Source organism: Arvicanthis niloticus, chromosome 4 (genome assembly GCF_011762505.2).
Source record: "Arvicanthis niloticus isolate mArvNil1 chromosome 4, mArvNil1.pat.X, whole genome shotgun sequence".
Classification (NCBI taxonomy): Eukaryota; Metazoa; Chordata; class Mammalia; order Rodentia; family Muridae; genus Arvicanthis; species Arvicanthis niloticus.
In genome coordinates, this window is record NC_047661.1 from 29,419,814 (window position 1) to 29,444,514 (window position 24,701).

General features: G+C 35.5%; 1 long non-coding RNA gene across 2 annotated transcripts in view; it reads right to left on the reverse strand.

Moving 5' to 3' along the window:
- LOC143441974 (uncharacterized) overlaps window positions 1–24,701 on the reverse strand; it is a 77,725-nt gene that overhangs the window by 49,867 nt on the left and 3,157 nt on the right. For both annotated transcript variants that reach the window (XR_013109788.1, XR_013109787.1), the window contains exons 3-5: window positions 16,121–16,349; window positions 14,019–14,103; window positions 1,940–2,006 (exon numbers count right to left, since the gene is read on the reverse strand). This is a non-coding gene — a long non-coding RNA (uncharacterized LOC143441974). The remainder of the gene's footprint in view (window positions 1–1,939; window positions 2,007–14,018; window positions 14,104–16,120; window positions 16,350–24,701) is intronic.

A 24,701-nucleotide genomic window follows, 5' to 3' on the forward strand; every position in this document is an offset into this window, starting at 1 on the left:
GCTTAATGTCTGCTTCAAGCTTGAGGCTTAAGATGTGAGATTTATTGCTCCTGCCTCATGCTTCCTGCTTCTGCCACCATGGCTGCTGCTGGCTGTTATGCCCCCTCCCCCCCCCACTTTGGTAGACTCTCAACCTCTGGAATAAACCCAGCAAAATTTTCTCCTCCATTTATGTTGTTTTTGTTCAAAATGTTTTCTCATAGCAATAGAAAAGTAGCTAAAACATGTGAACTTGTGTGTGAAGCTATATGCTGGAATATGAAAATCTCACCAGTGGCTCCATCCATCACTAGAGAGAGTGACAACTTCTTTTGTAGCAGCCCTCAACTACTATTAGCTATCCCAGGCAGGGCTTGGCAGAGCTCCATAGGCCTCTTCCTCATCTGTGGCTGTTTATTGACTAGTCTTGTGTGGGTATTATCAGAGTAACCATAGCTGTTGTGCTTTCATGTGTAGGGTAGTGATGTCAGCTTCAAACCCAGCATGAAAAGTCTGATTTTAAAAAACTTCCCACCATCCAGCAAAATGACATGGATTTATTTGGATGTCCATCTCTAACAACTAATAAATTATTTTATGAAACTACATGTGATCTTGATTCCAAATGTAGGAATGACTAAAAATTCATCAAATGGGAAATAATTGTAAGAAAGGAAGCCATAGGTAGAGGCACATGTGTAAGATGACTTATTACTTAATGGTTAATACCAGTCAGACAAGTTGTCTTATTTTTAACAACATAATTTTTTACTATCATATTCGTTGTGTTTCAGACTAGGGATAAGAGCATATTTTACATACCAAATCAGACCAGGCCTCCAGGTTCTCCCATCAGCCCACCTAGCATACCCTGCCCCCAACCCTCAACTTTTTAGTCCAGGTGCTGTGCTGCCCTTCCCTCAAAGGCTTTTTGTTATATAATCCAGACATTTTGGTCTACTCCTTCTTCTTTCCCCCTTTTTCCTTTTCTCTGCATAAAGACACTATCTCTCTCTTTCTCTTCCTCCTCTCCTCCACCTCCCTTGACATGAAAACTTCCCTGGCCTTCTTCCTTGAGGACAGTGAACTCACCAGACTGAGTGAAGCTCCCCAATAAACCTGCCTTTATATATATTTTAATCTGGCTTGAATTGGCTTTTTTTACTGGCATAGAAATAATATCATATTCAGTAGGATATAGAATTAAAATTCCTAAAGGAATATTTAAGGATTAATTTTTAAATTATTTTTATTTGGTAGAATGACTTTATTATAATTAACTCATAAATAAAATCATTGCACTGCCAGATTAAAGTCACCAACCAAACACTGGACCATTCTCAAACATGACGAAGCTTAGTGAATTTCTACATAGTTTGCATGCATTGCCTTTCTGAAGGCACAGAGCTTTATTTAGGGGTTTTACACTTATGCTCTCTGTTACATTTTATGCATTTATCCACCACAATAAAAGAACAAGAAAAATCTATGACAGGGTTGAAATCAGAACAAAACAACAAACAACACTGACAAAAAGGGTTTTGTATTCTCTTTCATGAGTCATATGTCCCTTTCCATATCCTGTCCTTCCTCACAAATTAATATGACCTTTCCCTAGTAACAATTCTAACTAATACACTACACCCACACTTATACCAGTTTACACAATGCATGTATATATTATGAGGATAGGATCCTACAATACAATGGGGGGGGGGGGGAATGTGAGTATTAGTCTTTCTTTCTTTCTTTCTTTCTTTTTCTTTCTGAGTTAGGTGAAACAATTTCCAAGTTCATCTAAAAATCAACTTTTTTGTGGACCTATTGTTTGGTTGTTGTTTTTTTGGTTTGTTTATTTGTTTGTTTGGTCAGTTGTTTTGGTTTATGTGAGCCAAGGTCTCATTTGTAGCTCTGGCTGGCCCGAAACTTAACTTGTATACCAGGATGGCCTTTAACTTACACAGATCTGTCTGCCTCTGCTTCTAGAATCCTGGAGTTACAGGTGTGTGCCTCCACTTTCAGTAAGCCTAGATTAAAAGGCAAACAAGGATTAGAGAATCTTAGCTTTTGTGCATATTTATATAATATATATAATACAATATATGTATTATATTAATATAGATATTAGATTTTTAAACACTTTTTATCACCAACTGTATATCATCTTAAAGATAAATCTATTTTGTTTGTTTATTATTTTGTTTGCTTGTTTGTTTGTCTGTACTTCCCTTTGCAGATCCTCAGAGATTCCTATGCATTTGGTCACTCAATTACAGTTAGAAGCATCTGGAACACCCAGTCAGCTTTGAAAGATTAGCTTCTAAGAGAGAGGGTTGTAACTTGCACATTACTAACATGTAAATTGATCTGCAATGCTTTGAACTAATAAAATTTGTGTACTTTCAAACTGAATTAACCAGACCTAAATATATAGTAATACATTTCCAGAAAATGCGACCCTAGTAAATAACACTGAAGACAAATGGTCAATGAAATTCTCTAAATTAATCTTTATTCATGCCACTGTTTTCCTCGGTCTACTTATATAACATCTATGGTAAGAAATAAACAAGGAAGAAATAAAATCTCTGAGACAAAGCTCTCAGCCCTTACGAGATGATTTACTCAAAAGAGAAAGCGTACACATGGAGTGACCCATGGATCCAGCCACATATGTAGCAAAGGATGGCCTTGTTGGGCATCAATTGGAGAAGAGGCCCTTGATCCTGTGAAGGCTGGATGTTCCAGTTTAGGGGAATTCCAGGGCTGGATGTTGGGAGTGGGTGGGTGGGTTGAGGGAACACCCTCAGAGAAGCAGGCGGGGGTAGGGTGGGGGGGGAGATGGGATAGGGGAGTTGGGGGAGACTAGAAAGGGCATAACATTTGAAATATAAATAAAGAAAATATCCAATTAAAAAAGAGAGAGAGAACGGCTTTGTTTAGGCTCACAGTTTCTCTGAGACAAAGTTTTCAGCCTTTGTGACAAATGCCTGAGGTGATTCACTGGAAGAAAGAAAGGCTTTATTTGAGCTCATAGTTTCAGTTATGTGCGCCCATGGTCAAGTGCTTCCATCACTTTGAGCCTGCACTGAAGGAGAGAATAATGTCGGTGTATAAATTGTAGAGCACCACCACCCATCTCACAAAGAGTAGGAAACAGGGGAGCAAGAGAGGAACTCATGGCCTCCAATCCCCTTTCAGGGTACACCACCAGTGACCTGGCTTGCTCCCTGTTCATAAGCTTTGTCATGTTCAAAGATTCAGCTACCTCCTGGTGTCACACAGGCTGTCAAACAAGCCTTCAACATATGGCATTTAGGGGACACTGATGATACAAACCATAACAGAATTCTGGTCTCAGCGAGCAGCCTTCAAAAAATACTCTCTGCACCATATCCACATAGTCCTCAAAGGGGTGAAAATAAAATACATTCAATTAATGCCTAAGACGAGAAGAATGACTTTGGGAGGTTTAAAAGGTAAATAATTCTATTTGAATCTGGATTACAAAAGAAATGTTCATGTGGTGAAATCCAGAAGCAGCTTAAATGAGAGCAAGGTTCTTTCATTTATTTTTAAAGTGATGATATCATTTAGAATAAGTGAATCTGTCAGTCTAAGACTTAAAGTTCAATTTAAAGGAACACATCAAAGAGAAGTGGGAGGAGAAGAGACTTGAGTTTATATTTTGGCCTCTACTTCTTAGCTTGTTCTTGAGTGTTTTATTTAAAGTCTTGAAGTCTTATAATCTCTATTATAATTGTCACAGTCTTAAATATACATATATATGAGTATATATATATATATATATATATATATATATATATATAAATTTTATTAGATAACTTGCTGTTATCTGATGTGTGATATATAAAGTATTTAAAAAATAATAATTTTTTTCTCGAAGCCAGTTATTTGAGTACCAAGATTCATTTTGACCATCTATAAAGTCTGCTGGGGAGATCTTTACTTCAAGTTTATGTCACACAAAATCAGCTTGAAAGTTAAGCTATTGTATCCATATTTACCTGGTAGGCCAGGACCTTGTCATAGACCAATGGAGGAGAGGGAAATAAGAAAAGCAATAACCCCAAACCAGCCTAGAGGTCACATACAAGAATGCTGTGGCTTACCTTCAGTGAATAAAACTCTTCTCAATGAAAACTGTTCTCATGATCACAAACCATTAATATAGCATTACTTTTTCTGAAAGAACATGCCAACCAATGAAGAGTAAGCTAGTCACTTATGTACAAGATGATTATTTTAAAAAAAAAATCAGTAGGAAAGAAAGTGAAAATTTATTTTAAAGTACCCAAAGAACTAAGCATGATAGGAAAATAAGATTGGTTTGGGTTCACTGAAACACACTGCAAAAATAAATAGAAATCAAGACTAGAGAAATAGTTCACCACTAAAGAGTACTTGCTGTTCTTATAGAGGACTAGAGTTCAATTTCCAGCATCCACATAGTGGCTCACAACTGTATCCAACTTTAGTCCTTAGAGATTCATTGTCCTCTTCTGGCCTCCTTAGCACCACCTATACATGCGGTATACAGACATATATGCAAGCAAGATGCACAGAAACATAAAATTAAGTCAAATTTTAAAACGAGAGCAAAGACCATGATTATAAAAGAGGAAATGTTCTCTATATCTGAAATCAAGACTAGATCCCTAATCAGACAAACAACAAAAGAAACAGCAAACTTAAAACTGAAAATAAGTAGTTGACTTAGCAGTATATAAAAAGTAAATATAATAAAAATATATAAAAAATATGTTCAAGGGTTCTTTAGGGAAACGGCTCAGTGGTATTGGAAGTTGTGGAACCCTGTCTCTTTTCCCTAAAACCACAAATAGAAAAAGGAAAGAAGAAGACTCCTAAAAGAAAATAATGATAGGAAATGGGTGAAAGGGAAGAAGAAAGAAGAGGGAAGAGGGGAGAAAGGGGAGGGGAGGAGATTAAAAAGGAGGGAAGGGGAAGGGATAAGGTAAAGAGAAAGTTAACCAGGAAAAGGAGAAAAATGAAAAGAAAGGGAAGAAAAGAAAGATCACAAATTTAACTGATAATTAGTAAGATTTAAATGAAAATCACAACACTATGTGAAGGGACCAGCAGAGAACTGGAGTTTCAGCTGACTGTATGCCCTGTGAGCATGAGAGAGCAATGGGAACTCTTGAGGTGTTTTCAATGAAATAAGCATTAAGCCTATGCTTAGAAAACTATTTGTTATTGTCTAGCAAGCTTATACTTAATTTAAAAGTGCATTGTCATGCCAAGAGAGACACATAAAATCATTATGGAATCTCTGTGTGTTAGCCTCTAACAGAATCTAATAGGAACACACAACCAAAGTAAAACGTACAGGTAACTAGAAACAAAATTAATTAGCCATAACTACCCTTGATGATACATATGATTCTTATCATACTAGCTACAGTGGAGCATGACACAAAATAAAATTCAATGTAATATTGGTTTTTTATATAAAATTTAAAATATGCAAGACTGTACTTTTAAATTATTTGAGTAGTCAATTTTAAGAGCCAGGAAGACATTGCTGTAAACTCCAGTAAAGGTAGAAGTCTGTAGAAGAAACTCTCTCTTACTAGGCTAGGCCTTGGGTCCAGTTGTTTGGTAGTCAGATATTATCAGAATTAGATGAAATAAGGGTCACACTCCTCCCTCATAAAACTGCAAAAAACAAGACCTGGGTTGCAGGGATCTAATCACTGGTCACAAGCATGGAATTCAAGTCTGAGATTTTCTTCATAGAGGTAAACTTGATTAGATACTCAAGCTTCCTGTTTCTAATTGAATACCTTGGCCAGTACTGTCACATCAACTAATACAGAAGGATTTGATTGTTTTCATATGCAATTGCATGTGAAAGTATTAGCAGTATTGTACCCTGTATTTAGCTACTTGGTCTTATTATTGTCTGTGTTTTAGATACCACTAATGATTGTAAAAATATCGATATTATTTAAAGTAAGTGAGATTATTTTTATGCAACATTAAATCTCTTTAATCCTTAAGTATGAGATACATTGCTGAAATGAAAATATGTAAATAGATTGTAAGCAAAAAATTATTTAGTGGTAGTGCTGACAATATTACACTACAAGTGAAAAAAATACTGCACAGCCTGCTTCCAGTATTAACACAGCCTTCTCGAGAAAAGATGTAGCTCTGACTCTTTTGGCTGCTCTTGAGACTTTTCCTTCTATTGGGTTGCCTCATCCAGTTTCAATATGAGATCTTTTGCTTTTCTCACGTGTGTTTTGTCCTGTTTAGCTGTCATCTCTTGGAAGCCCGCTCCTGTCTGAGAAGGAAATGGAGGCAGAGTGGATCTGGGGGCATGGAGGAGAGAGAAGAGAGATGGGTGTCTAGGTAGATTCAAGAGAGGGCAAACTGTACTTGGGATATATTGTATGAGAGAGAACATTCTATTTTCAGCCTTAAAAAGGAAAAATTCTGTCTATATTGGCATTGTTATTTGATCATCAAATGTCAGAAAGAAATGTTTAGAGAAGGCAAAGTTGAACAGAGTTTCTAACAAGATAGGCTATAGGTTCATTTTTAGTATTAAATAGCAGTTTATAATACATGGCTAGAGTTCATAAGAGATATCTGATCCAAATCTATGTAAGCAATCAGACTAGCTTAGCTATACTTAACAGAAAAACCCTCAGAGTGTTTAAACAAGATAGAAATCTATTTCATGCTAATGAAAAAAAAAAAAAAAAAAAAAAAAAAAAAAAAAAAAAAAAAAAAACCTGTAGGCAAGTAGGTACACATAAGCTCTGACATACCACTCAGGATCTGTCCAGAAGTCCTCTTTGTCATCATGGGATGTGGAATTTTTTTTACAAGGTCCTAAGTATTTTATATAAAATGAACTGTAATAACTGTGCTCAGTAGAAAAAATAAAGGAAGAAAGAAATCACACTCCCTAAGTTTTAAAGAGAATTCACCAACCTCTAATATAATCTGTTTACCTCTCTTTGGCAAGGATTTAGTTGTATCCCATCAAGTGACAAATGAGCCTTGGAAATGAGTCGTTTTTCTTTTTTGGTAACATGCAAAGCTAAAAACCAACTTTCTGCTCTTAGATCAGAAATAAGGAGATAGAAATAGAATATTTGCTTGCAAGTTAGAAGTTAAGTCACTGGTGTGTAATTGCGTTTTGAAGTGTGGATACAAATGGACCAAAACAGGTGTCCTACAAGCCTTGGCTTTAAATTGGAATTTTGGGATGATTAGTATATGCAGACGAGGAACCAAAAAGATGTAAGATGTACTTAATTAGTTATTCAAGGAGTTTGGATGAAAGATGAGAAAGAACAGCAACTTAGATACTTCTGGATTGTGAGAGAGGAAAGTGAATTCATAGGGTAGTAAAAGGGAGAGTATGTGGAGGCATATAACCAATTAATATTTATCAAGGCACCTTAGCATTTCTGGTAGGGCAAGGCTTATGCAAATGTGAAACCCTTAAGGGAAGCCAACCAGAGCACAGGAAATCAAATGAGCTGCACCCCAGCATGGGATAACAGATTATCTAGTTTGGCTAATTCAGAGTGGCTTCTGGAAAATATAACTGATGAATAAATGTTTTGTTTTCTACAGAATAATTACTTAAGCTATTTCTACTTTAGAGTCTCAGTGTGATGTGACTTGGAGAGCCTGGACCTCCTGAGCAATGGCCGTTGCTCTTTACTAGCTTTCTTCCAGAAAAAGACTGGTCCAGCAATTAGCTTCACAATGCTGCTGGTTATTTCAGTCTGTTTTGCCTCTCCCTAAAAGTTCAATCTAATTTAGAGGATTCATTCCTTTAAAAAGTAATTAAGAGCAAGATTATTAAATCTACTGATTTCTAAACAGGGTTTTGAGTTTTGAAAGAATACTTAGCTGGAGTGGGTAGCACTTCTTTCTGCAAACAAGACAGTTACCTCTCTAAGGTGTGCCTGAAAATCAGCTTTGCCCTAGGTGGAGTAAAAAAGATGATCTACTGGCAGCCTACATTCTGAGCTTTTCAGTGGTGTCAACATGTTACTTTTGTATACTCAATGAGATAGGATTTCACCCAGGAATACTTCCTTATTGTAAAATATGTGCATTTGTTTTCATTTTGTGACAGAGAAGGGACTGATATGAACCCAGACATGAATATGAATTTAACAGATTCAAACATTTTAATTATGCATAAGTATATTGTATAGAATTTTTGTTGAGCCACTTTGGAGGATAAAAATAAAAAAGAAACCTCAACCAAAAAGAAATGTAAATGAGTAAGAAAAACCTTCTGATTAGATTAGCTAAAGGCAAGCTCCTCACACTCCACACAACTAAGGTTTCTTCTGAGGATACAAATAGGCTAATTAAATAGGTAACACCATGCTTCTTAATTACTCTCATTTCTCCCCTGAAAAAAACCTATTATATGAAATTTAACAACCTTTGTTCAAAAAGTAAGACATATGCTTCCAACTTTATGTGATTAAATTAAGATATAAGCATTACATTTATAGGTAAATATGTATATGATAATTTCAAATACATTGTAAACAGAGATGAGAATAATTTAAACATGATTCTTCAAAGATTTTGAAGAATTAAAAGTTTATTTATGCATCACATTGCAATTCAATAAATAATAAATCATTTCTTATTGTAAAATGGTGGGAGCCAACAAGATGACTAAGTAGGTAAAAGTGCTTGCTGTTTAAGACTAATATTCTGAGATTATTCCCCAGAAAGCCTGAAACATAATCAACTTCCATCCTATTACTTCCAAATTTACACCATAGCATGTAAGCATATGTTTGCACACACACACAAATACATACACACACAAATACACACATAAATACATACACACACACGTGTATATGTATCCACTAATAATTTTAAAAATAGGTGATAGGCTTTGAAGAGCATACAGAGCTGCATGCCAGACACCAGTCATTATACTAAGAAACAAATTTTCAGTAAATCAGATTTTGCAAAGGTGTAAGTTTGATATTATTTGAGTATTTTTCTTTACAAACAAAAATATTTAGACAATATATTTTGATCATGTCATCCCCTCTTTCAGTTCCTCAGAGACCTTCTTCATCTCCTTCCCCACCCAAACTTACTCTTTTTTCTCTCTTCTTTTTCAAAACACAAACAAAAGCATCAAGAAATATGCCCACACAAAACTCACAAAAATGGAAACAAAAACATATAAACAAAAGACTAATAATTAAGACAAAAAATGTCATGCTTATCAAAAGGAGTCAAAAAGTCTACAAAAATCTATTGAGTTCATTTTAGTTGGAAAATGTGGAGGCCTACCCTGAAGTATGAAAAAAAAAAAAAAAACAAAAAACAGATTCAGTATCAAATGATCACCGATTAAAACATACATATGAACAACCGTATTTAGCTTGAGTAGGATATACACATGCATTTAAAAGCAATTAATGAAAATAGAGACCATGAGTTTGTAAAAGAGCAAAGTAGAGTGTATGGAAGGCTTTGGAGGGAAGGGAAAGAAGAAAGATGGAGAAATTTTTGGTATCTGCATCCGAATCCAGTGCCATCACATCTAGGCGACCCCCATATTGTTGCCAAGGCAAACAACATACATTCCCAGAATTCACTATCTCACCTCCCACCTTTGCCTGCAATAGTCTACTGTCACTATTCATATAAATAGGCAGAGTCCCCTGACATCTCTCTCTCTCTCTTCCTTCTCTTCTTGCCTTCACCTTTGCCCTATCTCCTGAGTAAACCTCACGTGGAACTGTTTGGCCTGGTGTGGTCTGTCATGAGCTATCATGATCGAACATCAGAAATGGTGTTATTATATTATAATCTCAAAAATTTAAAACAAAGATTAAGTATAATCTGTAATGATATACTGAGCACAAAGAATAAAGTAATCTTTCTTTACAAAGGAATTGTAAAAAATAAGTAAGGACTTCCCAACATACTAAAATCATTACCACTAATCTGTGTCCTTACTTTGTATGTATACAAGTCAGTGTGTTGAAATAATGCTTGTACCCTATATAAGGGGGGCAAGCAACAAGATACAAATTCTTATCATGTTAGTCTCACAGCCCAGCCATGACATCACCAACAGAGCATATGGATGAACCACATCTACTTATATTTCTTCTCATGGCTTCACATTCTGCTGTTAATGTATGTGCAACTATACACCAGGAAACCCTACATGTTAATTTAGCTGTATTGCACTCATGCAGATACTGACACCATTTCATTTTTCTCAGGAAACACTTTCAATTTTCAAGACAGGATCTTAGTATTTAGCACAAATTTGGAACTTGCCTGTTTAGAACATTCATTTATTTATTGAGAAAAGATTGTCTGTAAGTACTTTTTTTTCATAGTGCATCCATCTGTGTGTATATGTGTTAAAAATTCATAAGGTTAGCAAACAAGTGAGTTAGTTTGGATGATAAGCATGGTGGTAAAATAATGAAATTTCAACAGAAAAAAAAAATCATGGTACATGGCAAGGAGGAGTGAGCTCCTAGTAATTGCAGATTCTGCTTGCATGGTCATTGGTTTCTGAGGCCACCACTTCCTTATTATAGAGTTAACTGAAATAAGAGAAACCTTAGCAAGCACATACAGGGAGCACTCCTATTACATGGCCCATTCTAGAAGTCCCCATCACATGGAAATGTGGCATCTTTAAACCTTTATATTCCCGGTTGACTGAAAATCAGATTTTGGCAAAAGACAATCAGTGGGTATAATGACACAGCTCACTGCCAGTTCTCTGTAAAATTAAATTGATCAAACAATAACTAGATTCTTCTTTGCTTTTAATTCCTTTACTTTTGTCTCATTGTCTAGCAAATCAGGATGGATAATGAGGGTTTTGTTAATGTAAACAAGGAAGTCTTGAAAGATCCCTGCTGGGCACTCAACTCCCTAAATCAATGGTTTTTCTTCCCCTGACACATTCTTAAAAACTACCCTGTTTCTGCCCAAAACAAAAGGACACACACACACAAACACAAATTGAAAGCCTATTCTCTATCCAGACAGTCCTATCTTTATTTTAAAAGCTTTATTGTCATCAAAGTAGCACAGTTATTTCTATGGTTCTCCCACTAATTTTGTGGGGCAGAGAATCTGAAGTGAAAACATTCAATTTTGTGTCTAATGAGAAATCAACCTTAAAGCAACTCATGGAAGAAATATATAAAGAACAATATTATTTCTGTTTCCTGGTATATATTTTCTTCTTCTCAGAGAAAATCATTGTCTAGGTTTTACTTTCTCCACCTCATCTCAGTGTTGATTATCCTCAGAAATTTAAAAGTCCTTAATTTTTAAATATTTGTGTGTGCGTATAAACACTTGTGTGCTAGATTCATAAACACTTGTGTACTAGATTCATCTGTGCACTCATGTGTACAGAGGTCAGAGAGGGCATCAGGTCTCCTCTTCTATCACTGTGGATAATGCAGATCTTTAATGCAGATCTCCCCCTGAACCTGGGACTTGCATTCTATCAGCTATGTTGGGAACCAGCAATCTTCTTTCAGACTCTTCTCAGAAGTGTTATAGCTGTCTGCAGAATGTCTGGCTCCTTATGCGGGTACTAAGCTTTGAAGTCCAGTCCCCATAACTGACCTTAAGTACTTATCCATCTCTCTAGCATGTGGGAGTAGTTGATTTTGATTCATACATGCCCTTGACCTAAATTTACAGTTTTTAACAGCACATTTTACCTTTTCTGGGAATCATCTCATTAATTTACTGAGCACACTTATTTTCCCCCTAGCCCCAATCTGTCCATGCATATAGAGACACACAAGGGCAAAAATGATTGTTTATTAATGTAACAAGAACTTTGACATATTGAAAATATTCAATATGTATTTGCAAATAGAATGAATTCATTGAGCAATTAAATGGCTTGCCACTACTTTTTGTAAATTGAATTACACATTATTAACTTATTTTCTACAACATAAAAACATGCTCTCATAATAGAGAAGGTCCTGATGTCTATATTACTGTTAAAGACTCATGTAGAAATTATCTAATGAGATGATGTTTTCCCTAGGTCAGAACCACATATGCAAAACAAATCAGCTGTACTTGTATTACAGTTTCCACATTTGCTTGGACATTTTATTTTCCATTAAATCCAGACATGAATAGAGGGAAAGACTGATCTCTCGGACTGCTATTTACAAATGCTTTTTAGAGTGGCATGCAGTGAGATTGTGGTGACTTTAGGTATAATATCAGTCTCCTATGCAAACATCCAACTCTTACATGCTCCTTGACTCAGGGATATGACTCAGAGACAGTGACAAGCAAATCCTTGGCTGAGTGATGTCTCCAACTCAAAGAGTTTGAGATGACCTATTTTGTCTAATATGCATGGTTTCATTTTTCATTTATCATTTCGTTTATCACTGATACAAAACAGTTATTTCCCAAATGAAATAAGAGACCTCTCTCTGAGTTAGTATGAATGACACAAAGAATATGGTTTGGGATGTCTCAAATAACATGGTCGATGGTGGAAATGGTCTAATTAAGATTTATAGTTAACTAAATAAAACAAAATTATAAGTCAACACATTTTTCAAATATGTTAGACAGAATATCAAGTAGATGGGCCACAGCAAAGCAGAAAAATCTCTACCATAGGTTTCAGATAACATCTGATGACATCCTAGGTTTTAGTGTTTGTGGTCTGAAATTGAAAGGATTCAGATGACAATTACAAGTACGGTAGGTTAGAAGCGTTTAATTAATATTATTAAAAGAACTAAAGATGGTCCAACATAATTATGGCATGAATCTGCAACACTTCATCGTCTCATCTTTATAAAGTTCTAACCAGCATTGTAGTATATTTAGCATAGATGCAAGAGTCAGTTATTATTGTTTTGGGAATTGTTGCTCACAAAGACTAGTTTATTTTAACATCTAAACACTGAAGCATGTTCAAGACCTCTACATGCTACAGAATTACAACAAAAAAAAAAATTTAACAATAGATTTATTATTAAAGTACTCACAAAATACACGCATGTTGAGACTGTTGCCCAGCTTTAAAAATGAGTAGGGCATAACTTAAAGAATTCCTATTTGGATATTTTTGCAGTGTCTATTAAAACACTTCATATTGTAATTAGTAAGGTTTATGTATTTGTCAGTCAAATGGGACAAGTTGAAATGCAGCATGCAGAGAGGAGAATTTCAACAATGTGTTACATATCTCAAAAAGCCAAACAAAAGGATGATATAGAAAATGTACAATCTCTTGAGTAACATGATGCTTTTAAGCCACACTAACCATTAAAGAACATATAAAATCTCATATCCTCACTTGACAGTCTGTAAATAATTATAATTTTTATGACATAATTTTTATGACTTTAGGTATGAGCTAAGATAAATTTAATTTAATTTAAAATAAAAGTAAGGCTGAGAGAAATCTCAGTGGTTAAGAATACTTGCTGTACAAACATTAGGAACTCAAACCATATGCCTAGCACCCATGTAAAGGTCTGGAAATGTCAGCTTGTCTGCAAGCCTGGGAGGTGGTGACAGGTAGATCCAATAAATATGCTCACAAGCCAGTCTAGTGCATCAGTAAGCTCCAGGTTCAGTGACAGACACTATCAAAAGGGACACTGACGAAGTATGACAACCAACATCTCCTTTGGCCTCAACACATGCATATAGGTGTACACACACACACACACAAACCACATACATATATACACACACATGCACCTCATATGCACACTATGTGTAAATACATATATGCACAACTAGTAACACACTACATGGAAACATACAACTGCAAAAGTAAAAGGGCATCTACTTGAAGATCATAAGCTTGAAATGAGCTAGAAATTAAATTCATCAAAGGTGTTAAAAGGAATGAGCAAATTACAGTGAAGAGAAGATAAAATTGGAAAAGTGAAACACACATTCAAGAAAACACAACTGAGAAGAAAGTAAATACCACGTACTTCTCAGAACGGTATACAGTCCTGTGAAGAGAGATTTCAGTCCTCTTCTGTGCACAAGGGACTGGAATACAGTAGATGGACTTCACTGTAACAGAGAAAGAAGAGAGCAGGGCATGTAATCCAACTTCTATGTCTGAATCTCACTCAGTCCTGCTATGTTTCCTGTCCATCTGCTTCCCAGCGGCTTTCATGAGACCTTTGCATATGTTCTGTGATCTGGAAGGACAGAGGCACCGTGCACTCTTCCAATGGTGGTTCTTATTCTCTTGGGATGCCTCCCTGAAGATGTCAATTATCATCTCAATGTTTATTCTATTTTTGTTTTTATATAATATAACTTTATTATCTCGGGCTGTGTGTGAGGGCACAGAAAGCAAGAAGTATGTTCCTACCTTTCAGAGGTATCAGAATTGAAGGTAATAAATCAGTCAGGATTATGCTGTTATAAATGACCAACCAAATAAGATTTGATTGTAACTTTTAAACAGAGAGTGACACAAACAGGATAAGAAACTGTCACTGATGATGTGTAACTGTTTTAAATTCTCTCTTAGTATTAGGTCTGCTGACGGGTGAAACAGCTTTTCCTGATATATCTCCATTCACTTTCAATTTAGTAAAGGTTTTTAAAACTTTTTTTTTTTCAGAAAAAAAGCTGATATTTAAATATATATCATTAACACACACAAATTGTCTGTGACCATTTTCCTTCCTCCTTCTTTTCTTCTTTATTTGTTTGCTAATACTGTAGGGCAGTGTCTATAATAATATTAAAGATATAGTTGCCAACCACAGCTGAGGCTCTAGGTTGAATTTAAAGTATATTCTTAGCTTGTATAAAGCCCTGGGTTAAAACTCAAATCCAACAGAAATAAATAAAGCAGTTACCCAATTGGAAAAACATGAATGTCCTCATGATGTAACACATAGAACTCTGTCATGCACACTGCAACCTACTACCTGCTGAACGACAGCTCTTCCTTCTCAGATAGAAACAGTTTCACAAAGGCATCTGAACATAACAAAACCCCAAAGAGATAGGCTAAGCAGCAGTCACTTACAACATTACCACTATGATTTTCAGTAATGTTAAACACCTTAGCTTTATTAGTTCTTGGCTATGTAATTCACAGGTATTAAACTAAAAACATTTTACGACTCATTACATTCCTGGTTTGACATGTCAAAATTGTCTTCGGATTTATGAGTTTGATTTGAAAATGAAGACAGAAATTAAGATGTTCTTACAGTCAGCAACTTAAGAGTCAAATAAGATCTTACACTCCTTAGTATTCCTGTGTGCTGAGCATAAGAAATATTAAATTTGATTGATCATTTATAATAACACAATACTGACTGATTACCATCTTGAAGTCTGATCTTGTTGGGAAAGTTTGGTGGAAGTTTGCTGTACGTATCCCTGACACACACGCTGAGAACCCTATGTTTATGACCAGTTATACTCAAAATATAAACTTCTGAGAAAGAAATAAGGATTCGTTTTTTTTTTTTTTTTTTTTTTTTGGAAAAAAATTCAATTTGTAACTTCTGTTTGATCATATTAGCATAACTTGATTCTTCCATGCTATTAAAAGAATTATGATATACTTGTGATTCTCAGCATCATAGAATCTTATTGATGTTACTAATAATCATAAAGATCAAGGGGATTCTAGTAACCAAGTCATATACTCTGGGTTAAACATTTTCTTCACCTATGGTATTTCTGTCATGAATGTAACTGTATGTGTCTTACTCATAGATAGACATGTACTTAATAAAATAAAGAATAAGAAGCAGATAACTATAAAAATCCCATTATTGAGATTTCCAGTCAATAGACAACTTGTTCACAACCACTAAGGTATGTCAGAAACATCAAACACAGTTTTCCAAAATGTCTCTCCGTGGAGGCTGAGACTCCACTTGCTTTTAACGTCCAATGTTAGCATTTCTGGACTCTCAGCACCCAATTACATATGTTCAAGGAATGGTCACATAGTAAGTTAATCAACCAAAAAAGGAGAGAAATTCTGTTGACATTTTATTAAAAGACTAAGAGTTTCTACCTACTTTTCTGTATTGAGGTCAAAGGGACTTACTTGCAAGGAAGACTGTTCAACATTGTCAGGCATAAGTACCCCTTTTCTGTATCTCCCTCTGTCTCCAAGGTCTGCAGCTGCAGGTGAGAAGGGAGATCCAGCAGTGATACCCAGGACAGCACTTCTCTCTTCATTCAGTGTCTTATATCAGAAACATCGTTCTGCTTAAAACATTTCACATATTTTGAAGAATTTGGCTTGGTTTGGTTTGGGTTCTCCTCCTGCTTTCCTGGATAATTGTGAAAAGCACAAGGTTAAGCATGGATTTAGGAAACATGTCTGATGCACCTAACCTTCAAGAGACTTGAGGCCCCAGGGAGTAGGGAGGACTGGCAGTGGGGCCAGGGCAGGCATCCTTTTGGAGACAGTGGGAAGGGGAATAGAATGAGGAACTGTGGGAGGGTAGACTGGGAGGGTGGCAAAGACTGGACTGAAAAAAAATGTAATAAAAATAATAAAAAAGAAAAATCTATTTAAAAATAAAGAAACATGTCTGAGACTTTATAATATTTAATACTCTAAACATTTACTTGTTCCATAGTTACGTGTTTTAATTGATGGTCAAACCCATCTGGAATTCATTTACTCATGCTCTACAAAGTAAAACCTAACCTTTCCACAATTATTCTGAATTTCTCTGTTAAATACAACAAGACTTGGGAAAATGGAAAAGTCTGAACTTTTGTGATTTATTATGTTTATAGATCCATTTTTGCTTTACAGTGAAAATGTAGCTTAGCTTTGAGTCTTATTTTTCAAAAGTACCTTAATATTTATGTTTGTTTATCATTTAAACACTTGTATTATTTTTACTATCCCAGGCTATCTGTTCATGAACTTTCAGGATAACCTTTTTTTTTTAAGAATTTTTTTTTATGTATATGAGTACACTGTAGCTGTCTTCAGACACACCAGAAGAGGGCATCAGATCCCATTATAGATGGTTGTGAGCCACCGCGTGGTTGCTGAGAATTGAACTCAGGACCTCTGGAAGAGAGGTCAGTGCTCTTAACCACTGAGCTATCTCTCCAGTCCTTAGAATAATGTTTTATATTGAGAGTATAAACAATCATAACTGAACTACAGAGATAAGAATTTCCAAGCTTCTGCTGGGCAATGGTGGTGCAAACCTTTGCTTCCAGCAGTTGGGAGGTAGAAGCAAACAGATCTCTGTGAATTCTAGGCTAGGCTAGTCCACACAGTGAATTCCAGGACAACAAGGGTAACACAGAGAAACCCTGTCTTAAAACACCAACAAATAAACAATTAACTTATTAATTAATTAATTAAAACTAATATCCAGGCATCATAATATCTAAATGATATATGATTGTGGTGGTTACAAAATAAAAATGCTGTCACTGTTCCTCACACCCAGAGGACTATAAGTGTGTGTGTGTGTGTGTGTGTGTGTGTGTGTGTGTGTGTGTATGCCTTTTTTATTTGAAAATGTCTTCTTTCAGGAAAATGAAGAACACTTAGTCCAGAAACTAGCTTGTGCACTTCTGCTTTGCAATTCCGGACATTGCTTTGAATACATTGCTTTGAATAGACCAAGCCAATTAAACTTTCTTTTTAACTTAGCCCTGCCCTGTGTTTGAAAATTATAAAACAAAATAACTCCAGTTCAAGGGGATCCAACACCCTCTTCTGGCCTCCATGGGCACTGCATGCAGATAGTGAAGAGATGCAATAAAAATAAATAATGTTTGGAGGTTCTAGCAGGGGAGCGCAGCTACTCGTATACCCTTGACCGAAGACCGGTCCTCCTCTATTCGGGGAAGGTCGTCCTCTTCGACCGAGCGCGCAGCTTCGGGAGGGACGCACATGGAGCGGTGAGGGAGGAAGGGGACACCCGCCTAGCCAGCCAGATCAGCCGAATCAACCCTGGCGATCAATGGGGTGACAGAGCTAAGGTGGGAGGAGTACTGAGAGGAAGAAAAGGAGTAAGAAGAGGAGAAGAAGAAGGAGAGGAGAAGCTAGGTGATGAAAGAGAGATAGAGGGGGGAGACAGGGAAGCAGATGTTCATGTATCTCCACCAGTCAAAGATAGTTGATATATCTAGGTTGGGTAGTGGGTTACACCTCTGATTGAACAATACCAAACTTATAAAGCCTATGATTAACATTTCTTAAAAAAATGTATAAATGCAAAATGAAAAGGGGGCATGGGATAGGGGTTTTCTAAGGGGGGGGGGAATGGGGAAACGGGATGGTATCTGAAGTGTAAATGAAAGATCTAATAAAAAATAAATAAATAAATAAATAAATAAATAAATAAATAATGTTTTTAACAAGAAAGAGATTACCTGGTTTTAACACACTTGTGTGGTAGATTTCCCTTTTAGGGTACATGAGGTTTATTTGAAATAATTAACTTATAAAACTCCTTACCAAATATGCATTTTAAAAAACACCACTAATGTAATTGAGTATAATATCCAAAACTACCTCTTAATAAAAAATAATAGTTGTTAAAAATAAGTTAAGTGTTCAATAATTCAGTTAATCTTTATGCAGGTAAATGCTACTTGGAGGTTTAAACAATACTTCTCTTTCTTTCATACTGTCTAGCTTAATGCATGTGTGTCTTGCTGAATTAGATGCTTCTCTGGGCATTATGTCAGAAAAGGATGTAGGTTTTGGAAAATCAGCAATTATCACTTTGCTTTTAAAGTAGCAACAGTTGCCAAACATCCAAAAGACACTCATGAACAGGAAATAATCTGAGATTTTGTCAGAATCTTAAAACAGAATGTTAGTCCACATTGCACCAAAATCAATAACCAGTGTGTGTTGAACAAAAATCTCACCAACACCCTTGACATTACATGGATGATTTACTTCAGGATAGTGCCTCAAGTAAAAGACTGGCTACTTCTGTTGATCACTCAGAAAAGCTTGTCGGCAACTTTACTTCTATGGTGCAAAGGCCACTAATTTGATTATGTTTATTTCTTTTCACCATTGTGAGGCATGACTTCCTTTGAAACCACAAAAGATGCTCTTCTCAAGAAATGCCTTCTTGGTGTATTGTATTCAATCTTTGTTCCTCATATAGTGTTAATAGTCATTATGTTTTAATATCTTTTAATATCAGACTCTTTCACACAGACATATAATTTACAACTTATCACACTAACTGAGGGGGGTCCTTGAGGCATATTTCCATAACTAATATTAATTCCCATTCTCTCAGAACATAGCACTTTCACGATATTAGCTTCAGTCCATATTCTGAATCTTTGTTTTAGTTATAATATGTAGTTAAATAGAATACTATTATGTATTATGTATTATACTATTAGAATACTATAGCATTCAGAAAATGATACGGCAATGCCAAAAAGGAAAGTCAAATACATCTGTTTTTTAAATTAGATAAGTAGGCATTTTTTGAACAAATTTTATTTTATCAGATTATCTTTTTGACCAATATTTTTTAATATTAAGAATTTTAAATGCTAGTCAGCAAATATATAAGAAGAAATACAAATGAATATTTTAAAAACAGTACAATATTGCAATATTAAAATGTCAACAAATATGAGCATAATACTACATTTTACTTCAACAATTAACTATCTCCCTTTCAAATGAATGTTGTAATGTGTACACTATCAGGTTTATTGTATAAATGTAAAGTTAGGGAGATCTTAAATTTTCCAGAGGAAAGCAATATAAAATATAGCAATATGATGTTGAAAAGGACTTCTAACTGATTTTCATGGTTTAAAGGTAATATTTAATTAGCATAGACTTATTCTTCCATTATTTGTATGTAGTCTTCAAAATCATATTTTAATTTCCTATGGAATGTGTACAATGTAAGCCAGTTTGGGGGCCTGTTTAATGAATAGATTTTGTTGGATAAAGAAATAAATCCTTGGAGAGACTGATTTCCATTTTTCTCAGTAAATATCAGTGTATGGGATACTAGGTTCAACACAATTTCATTTGCTAATAGCATATACTCTGACTCTTCGGTGTACCTTTACAATTATTTTACATGTGTCATTCCAGATTAAGTCTCACAATATGTATATATCATCATAGGCATTTGAAAGGGAAAATATTAAGGGGCTTCAAAGGAGTTAAGTTGTTCGGTGAAATTCAAATGTTTGAAGAATCAAGGGACTGAGCAAAACTTGTTTTCATTCCTAAGGCTCACATCTTTGTAATGTGCTATATTGTCTCCCACCACAGATCAAAGGGCACCAAAACCGAGCAGATGTGTTACTTGGTCCGGAACCCACACTGATCGTATTCTAACCTTCTGAGTTTATTTTTACAGAAAACATGATTCCTTTTTCCTTATTATTTCATACTAAGAAAATTCCTGGAAATGTCACATACCATGACTGCATCATCAAAACAGTCTTTCTTTGATTACACTTTCCTTTTCAAATTAATGATTGTCTTATTATTTTCCGGGATCAAATAAATTTTAAATTTTCCCAATAAATACATTTAATTTTCAAATTTTTCTATGTAAACATTTTAGAGCATAATTTAAGAAATCATTGCAAAATAAGACATGTCTTTTTTAACAAAGTATATTTGAATTTTCAAATTAAAGATTAGTTTACAAATATATACAAAATTAATAGCAGTATTTGCATCCTCTAAAGCTGGTCAATATCATGTTTTCCTTTTCATTTATTGTCTGATAAACTGAGGGAACAAAAAAAAAAATGTTTCCAAGGCCATTGGTCAACCTGGTAATTTTCAATAACAGATGAACCAGAGATTACTTCTTTTGGGAAATTTTTGCCTCATCAATTTTGTCTTTTCCTTAAAATATATGATTCTCATGGCAGCCATATCTCACAAGAAGAAGCTATCTGCTTATAAGCCCTTTCTCTTATAAGAAAATATATTCACGTTTGATTCAGTGACTTTTAAAAAAAAAAATGCCTCTTTAGATTTCTCATAACTAAATTCAGAGATGTGTTATCTGTTTTTCACTAGGGTAGGATTAGAATTGAAATCAGTTCAATACATGAATGTATGCATAACTAAATTCCAATCACTTAAAAAAAATTCACCATGAATTTCACTCATCCAGATGGTCTTTGGAAATTCCATGTGGCTAGCTAGGTATATTGGCATATGACTTTGATATCAGGCCCTGGTAGGCAGAGGCAGATGGAGTTTATGTATAGCCTGGTCCACTTAGTGAGTTCCAGGCCACTCTGGACAACATAGGGAGACCATGCCTCAAAATTCAAATTAAATTTCAAATATCATGTGATAATAAAACGATCCTGGACATAAATATCTAACGACCTGGACTTGAAAGGTAGTTTCATGAGTTCCTTAAACAAATAATCATCCTTTCTGGCCTTGTCTAAAATCGAGGGATAGTTACAGTTCCAGAATCTGAGAAGTGCAAATAAATCTCTGTACATTTTAAAAATAATTAGTGACACTCATCTAAATATATACAAAAAGTCAGTGGAATAAAAGAGTTGTTGAATATAGTACATTACTAACCCATTTAAATAGGATAATGCAAGAAAAAAGTTTCTTTGTATAATGAACTTCACTAACAAGTCAGTAAAACTGACGATCTTTTTATTGAAGTATTAGATTCACTTTGTGTTGTGATTTATTGTAATTATAATTATTAATGCAATTCTGAAGCCACTTTAGGTATTATTTCCATACAGCCTGTCTGTCTCTAAGATTACTTTCAAATGATTCAGGACAGAGTTCTATGGCTTATAACCTCAATCACAGTTTGAGTCATCTTATTCTCTATCTATAATATAAGATCAAGGGACTTCCCCTAAGAAAACAATTTATTCTTCCTTAGCAATTGCTAGGACCAAGCTGGATTCCTATCTGTGTCAAATGAGAACTCATGCCACTGGGGAAGAAAGAGGTGGGGCTCTTTCTGAATTTCTCTCTTGCTCATATAAACTTAATCAAGACTTGCAATTAATTTTAGAAATTGTTCTGTATCGACCCCTGGGTTTGAAGCTTCATTTTCTGCCTCTGGGTCCCATCAGTAAAATCCACGCATCCTGTTAGTGGCACAGCTGGCTTTTAAAATCTGATATCTTGTAGTTCTTATTTACAATCCTAATCACATCATTGATTTCAGAAATCTTTTAGTAAGAGTGGTTATTAATGTTGTGGAAGGCAGAAAGTGGGATTCTTTGTTGTTGTTCCTTTTTATTTTTTTCTTTTCTCTCATTTTTAAAAAGAATACCAGTAATTCAGATTAACCTTAATAATGCACTCTAGAGGCCTCTGTGTGATTAACAGTTTCCTTTGGTGAAGTATGCAACCCAGCAAAGTATGAAACCCACTGTCTTCACCTACAATGGTGTACACCACCAAGAAAAACCCATTCTAAAGTTACAGAGTTAAATGAAAATGCTGCAAGTAATTGCTAACCACATCTCAGATGGAGTTAAATACTTAAAATCAAAACATATAAAAGTTTATATGATTCTTAAAATCATTGGAGGCATATCATGAGGTATGTTTTGATAACAAAGAGTTGCAGAAGAACCTGTTGAGATCATATCTAGAGGTTAGGCATGACTCCCCCACTCCTGATGAGGGATGGGGTCACCCAGACATCTCTAAAATTTTAACCTAGAATTGCTCCTGTCTAAAGGAAATACAGGAACAAAGTATGGAGCAAAGACTGAAGGAAAGGCCTCCCAGAGACTGCCCCACCTGGGGATCCATCCCACATGTAGACAACAAACCCAGGTACTATTGCTGATGCCAAGAAGTGCTTGCTGACAGGAGCCTGTTATAGCTGTCTCCTGAGAGGCTCTGCCAGAGCCTGACCAATAGAGATGTGTAAACTTGCAGCCAACCATAGGACTGAACATGGGGGCCCCAATGGACGAGTTAGGGAAAGGACTGAAGGAGCTAATGGGGCCTTATCTGGCATCAATGGGAGGGGAGACCCTTTGTCCTATGAAGGCTTGATGTCCCAGTGTAGAGGAATGCTAGGGTGGTGAGGCAGGAGTGGGTAGGTTGGTGGGGGAGCACCCTCATAGAATCAGGGTAAGGGGGGTGTGAATAGGGGGTTTGCAGAAGGGAAACTGGGAAAGAGGATAACATTTGAAATGTAATTAAATAAAATATCCAATTATTAAACTAGTTGTGGGACAATTTCATTAGCTCACATATGTTTCCAACACACTAAAGAACTTTTTATCATAAAAAATATGATAAAGAGAATATGAAGAAGCCAAGAGACATTTTAAATAAATCAGACTTTACAATATTTAGCACAATGGGAGAAGGGGGTACGATGAGGTAATGAATATGATTTTTTTTTTCAGAGAAAGACACAAAAGGCAATGAAAACTTCCATTCAAAGTCAGAGCTGTTGCTTTTCGTTCTGGAAGATGATGAGACAGCATAAATGTTCAAAAGGTTGTTTTCTTCTTCTAATAACAATGTGTAAGGTCATGGGAAAATGTTTCTTTGGTATTTATTAGTTTTCTATCCCCAAATCAAGGGAAAACATACATCTCTACATATTTGGCATCACTATCAAAAGCCATTGGCTAATTTAAAAATACCCCTGATCAATTTTTCTTATAGTAAAGAGAGTATGGTATCTGAACTGAAAAGGTATTATTAGAAAATGATATCTGGAGCATTAGGATGTATAATTCATGTGGCTTTCATTTGCTCAGACCATTGTAAAAATCCATAAATCATTTTCTTGCTCATGTATTGCTTAAGTGCAATTTGTCATTTTGCATTAGAGGCTTGCTTCAGCCCATCCAGTGCTTTTAATTCACTGTTTAGAGTTTAACAAAATACTGGCCCTGTTGGATGAATGAAAAGACACTGCAGTGTGAAGCCATGCCAATTCTTACTAGCTTAAACAAAATACAGTTGTACATTTTCACTCTGAGTATCAAGACAGTAGAACTTAGTAGATTATCTGGCATTTCCAGCCCCAAGAATAAGGACTTCCTGGTTTGTTCTCTATTGGCTTCAGAGCCTTAGACAGTTACTAGTCACTCAAATAACTGTAGTAGCATATAATACCAGTTGTTTACAAATTCTCTAATCCACACTTTCCCCTTTGCTATAAGTGAGCAGAGCTATCATTGTGTTTGTGGACTTAGTTCCAAAGACTTGCTTGATTTCCTCTTAAGTTGTGTTTATCTAGTGTGTGTGTGTGGACCTAGTTCTTGGATATCTGTAAAACATTCAGCCACACTGCATCTGTGGCATTTACACTGAGTTGGGTGTATAAGGGGCACATGCTGGGAATTATCCGATTCAATCCTGGTCCTTTCTAATGTTTAAAACCTAAAACCTTCCTTACTGGTGCATTTGAAAGTATTCGTTCCAATTCCTAGAAAAATGGCAAAACACCAGATTCTTTTTTTTTTTTTCCTCAGTGTTCTGAGCACAGTGCAATAATAAGAGGATTTTAAAACAGATTGCTTTGGAGTCATATTAAATCACGGCAAACATTCGTCTATCCAAAAGCTAGTTAACAAACCTGTCTCTCATGCCCTCTCCCATAAGAGGTGGTAGACCAGAAAGCCGCCCTATTATTTAGTTTCCATGCTCTGGGAGATCCTTG